Source organism: Musa acuminata, unplaced genomic scaffold (assembly GCF_036884655.1).
Source record: "Musa acuminata AAA Group cultivar baxijiao unplaced genomic scaffold, Cavendish_Baxijiao_AAA HiC_scaffold_1126, whole genome shotgun sequence".
NCBI lineage: Eukaryota > Viridiplantae > Streptophyta > Magnoliopsida > Zingiberales > Musaceae > Musa > Musa acuminata.
Window position 1 is genome coordinate 5,905,781 of NW_027021339.1, and position 4,344 is coordinate 5,910,124.

Below are 4,344 nucleotides of genomic sequence, written 5' to 3' on the forward strand. Positions count from 1 at the left end.
GCCGAATGAAAGCAGTGAACTCGGAGGCCAGGCGAATCTCCGGATTGGCAAAGGGAGTTCCCATCAGAATCGGGACTTGGAGCGGAACCACCAACATGATGGCCGTGCCACTAGACGACTTCCAAGTGATTCTTGGAATGGAGTTTATGCACGCGGCAAAGTTGGTGCCGATGCCATTCTTGAATTCCCTATGTATGATGGGAGGCGATGACCCCTGTGTGGTGCCCGTCTCTCGGAGAGGAACCAAGGAGCCCCAACATATTTCGGCATTACAATTGAAGAAAGGGGTGCGAAAGGGCGAACTAACATTCGTGGCTGCTATGAAGCTAGAGCCACTCAATGAAGAAGCCATTCAAGAACCTGCTGTGGTGGCCAACGTCCTGAAGGAGTTCAAAGACGTTATGCCACCTGAGTTGCCGAAGACTCTTCCGCCACGCAGAGGCGTGGATCACAGTATTGAGCTGGAGCCAGGAGTGAAGCCTCCAGCGAGACCACCCTATCGCATGCCCCCGCCAGAGTTGGCAGAACTCAGAAAGCAGTTAGGTGAACTGCTAAGCGGTGGTCTCATCCGCAGCTCAAAAGCACCTTTCGGAGCTCCAGTTCTCTTTCAGAAGAAACAAGATGGGAGTCTCCGATTATGCGTCGACTACCGAGCCCTCAACAAAGTAACAGTGAAGAACAAGTATCCCATCCCGCTCATCGCGGACTTGTTCGACCAATTGGGCAAGGCAAAGTATTTCTCAAAACTCGACCTTCGGTCGGGGTATTGGCAGGTGCGCATTGCTGAAGGCGACGAAGCAAAGACTACATGTGTGACCAGATATGGAGCGTTTGAGTTCTTGGTGATGCCTTTCGGCTTAACCAACGCTCCGGCAACATTCTGTACTCTCATGAACCAGCTATTCAAGGAGTATTTGGATAAGTTCGTGGTCGTCTACTTGGACGACATCGTCGTTTACAGCCAAACGCTCGAGGAGCACGTCAAGCACCTTCGGACGATTTTCAAGGTTCTCAGGGAGAACACTTTGTTCGTAAAAAGGGAGAAATGCTACTTTGCTCAAACTGAGATCCTGTTCTTGGGGCACCGAATCGGTGATGGCTCCATCCGGATGGACAAGTCGAAGGTGCAAGCAGTTGCGGAATGGCGAACTCCAAAGAAGGTGCCAGAGTTGAGATCCTTCCTTGGTTTCGTCAACTACTACCGACGCTTCATCGCGGGATATTCGAAGCGGGCAACTCCACTGACGGAGTTGCTGAAGAAGGAGCAGCCTTGGAAGTGGTCTGACAGATGTGAGATAGCATTCCAAGATCTAAAGGCTGCTGTTTTGGAAGAACCAGTGCTCAAATTGCCAAACTATGGAGAGCCCTTTGAAGTCCATACAGATGCTTCGGACTTTGCTATTGGTGGAGTACTCATGCAAGAAGGTCATCCGGTGGCCTACGAGAGCCGCAAACTCAACGAGACCGAGAGGCGGTATCCAGTGCATGAGAAGGAGATGACAGCGGTGATCCACTGCCTACGAGTTTGGCGACACTACCTCCTCGGGTCGCGATTTGTGCTGAGGACAGACAACATCGCCCTGAGTTATTTCCAAACTCAGAAGAAGCTCTCCCCAAAGCAAGCACGGTGGCAGGACTTCCTGGCTGAATTTGATATGGCAATGGAATATAAGCCCGGGAAGGCGAATGTCGTGGCCGATGCGCTGAGTCGGAAGGTGGAGTGCGTGAATGCTGCACAACTGGAGGGCAGAGGCCAAGCAAGTCAGTTACACTCAACCTTCCTTTCCCGAATCAGAGATGGACTGTATAGTGATCCCCAGGCAGTTATCCTGATGCAGCTCATCAAAGAAGGCAAGACACGACGATTTTGGGTCCAGGAGGGACTTGTTTACACAAAAGGGAATAGGGTTTATGTTCCCCGAGTGGACAATCTAAGGCGTGAACTCTTGAAAGAGTGTCACGATTCCCTTTGGGCTGGACACCCCGGCATTCACAGAACGTTGGCTCTCGTGGAGAGGGCCTTCTACTGGCCAAAAATGGGGATTGATGTGGAGGAGTATGTTCGAACATGCCTTACTTGCCAACAAGACAAGGTGGAGCAGCGGAAACCGGTGGGACTTTTGGAGCCGTTGCCCGTACCAGAAAGGCCTTGGGAGAGCATTTCCTTAGACTTCATATCAAGCTTGCCACCTGTAGGGGGACTTGGATCGATACTTGTAGTGGTCGATCGGTTTTCAAAGTATGCAACTTTCATTGCTGCTCCCCTACACTGTTCAGCTGAAGAGGCGGCCAGACTGATGATGAAGGGTGTAGTGAAGTATTGGGGAGTCCCACACAATATCATTAGTGATCGAGACGCTCGGTTTCTGGGACGGTTCTGGACCGAGCTATTCAAATTGTTGGGATCAAAGTTATACTTCTCTACAAGCCTCCACCCCCAGACGGATGGTCAGACTGAAAGAATAAATTCGCTCTTAGAGCAGTATCTCCGGCACTACGTGAGTGCCAATCAACGAGATTGGGTGAAGCTGTTGGACATCGCCCAATTCTCCTACAACTTGCAACGGAGCTCTGCATCCAACAAGAGCCCCTTCGAAATTATCACAGGACAACAACCGTCGACTCCGCACACTATGGCTATTGGGTATACTGGGAGTAGTCCATCAGCCTACCATTTCGCAAAGGAGTGGCATCGAAATGCCGATATTGCGCGGGCTTACTTGGAGAAGGCGGCAAAACGGATGAAGAAGTGGGCAGATTTGGGAAGGCGACCACAGGAGTTCAAAGTTGGCGATTTGGTGTTGGTAAAGCTCCAACCAGCATCACTCCAATTCTTCAGGAAAAGAGTCCACAAAGGATTGGTGCGTAAGTATGAAGGGCCCTTCCCAATTATCAGCAGGGTAGGCAATGTTTCTTACAAGTTGCAGCTGCCGACGTGGTTCAAAATTCACAACGTTCTTCACGCCAGCAACCTGAAGGCCTACCATTCAGATCCGCAAGACGCTTCTCGAAGTGTTCCAACTCGGCTACCTCCCATCACAGCCTCCTACGAGAAGCGAGTGGAAACCATTCTGGCGGATCGCAAGATAAAGCTACCCAACGGAGCGGAACAGACAGAGTACTTGGTGAAGTGGCGAAAGCTTCCCCGAACTGAAGCCAGTTGGGAGCCTGAAGACGCCCTGCGACATGAAGAAGAAGTCATCAACACCTACCAACAAGCGTCGACGAGGGCGTCGACAGTTTAAGTGGGGGAGAATGTCACGAACGGTCGTCGCGCACCCGCAACAACTCCGTTCAACGAACCGTTCGTCGCTCACACCCGCATGTACAGCTGCCCAACAGCATGTTTTCTCATGGTTTTGGGTCATTTTGCTTGTAAATATGTAAGTTCGAACAAGCTGCAGCGTTGCAAAGCGACCGCTCACCGAACCGAGCAAAACAGCCCCAAAACAGCCCAAAACGGCTTCGTTTTCGCGTGCCGCGGGAGGTGAGCGGAGTGCTGCCTCCGCTCACCAAAACGTCAGCCATCTCAGCACCCAGGAACCCCCCGGGTGGCACATGGCTGGATGGGGCTTCGGTTATATACCGGGCGTTGAACACTCTTTCGCAAGTTCGTACGTGACCTTTACGGGAACTTGGTGTTGCGTCCGGGACCAGGTGAGCGGCTGTTTGTGGGCTTGCAGCTGTTCGTTCATCCTTGAAAGCCTTGTTTTTCCCCCTCTCCCTCTTTTCTCTTGTGCACACAAGGTGTTCGACGAATTGCTTGTAAAGCTTTCCTTTTCGCGAGACTTCGGGACGTGTCCGTTGCTCGTTCTTTCGATCTAACTCTCTTTCTCTTTTACAGGTCCTTCGGGACCTGCGAGAGGTTACAAAGTGGGCTGATCCTTGCGGAGCAAGATCGCAAGGGCGAAGCGCGACTTAGGCAAGGCAAAGCTAAGTTCGCGTCTTTGCCGCGCGGGTGACTCGCGACTTAGGCCACGCAAGCTAAGTTCGCGTCTTTGGCCGCAAGGGTGCCGCACGCCTTAGGCAATTCCAGCTAAGGTCGTGACAGGGTGGCACAGGGCTGGATGGGGCTTTCGTATAGCAGGGACGGTGCTGCCTCTCGCTTCGCTCGCTGTCCGCCGCTCGCCGCTCGCTCGTGCAGCCAAAAATGGCCAGTTTTGGCCCGTTTTTGGGCCGTTTTGGCCAGTTTTTGGCCTGTTCTTGCATTGCGCGGTGACCGTCGAGAGCGGAGCAAAACGTCAGCCATCTCAGCACCCTGGAACCCCCCGGGTGGCACAGGGCTGGATGGGGCTTTCGTATAGCAGGGACGGTGCTGCCTCTCGCTTCGCTCGCTGTCCGCCG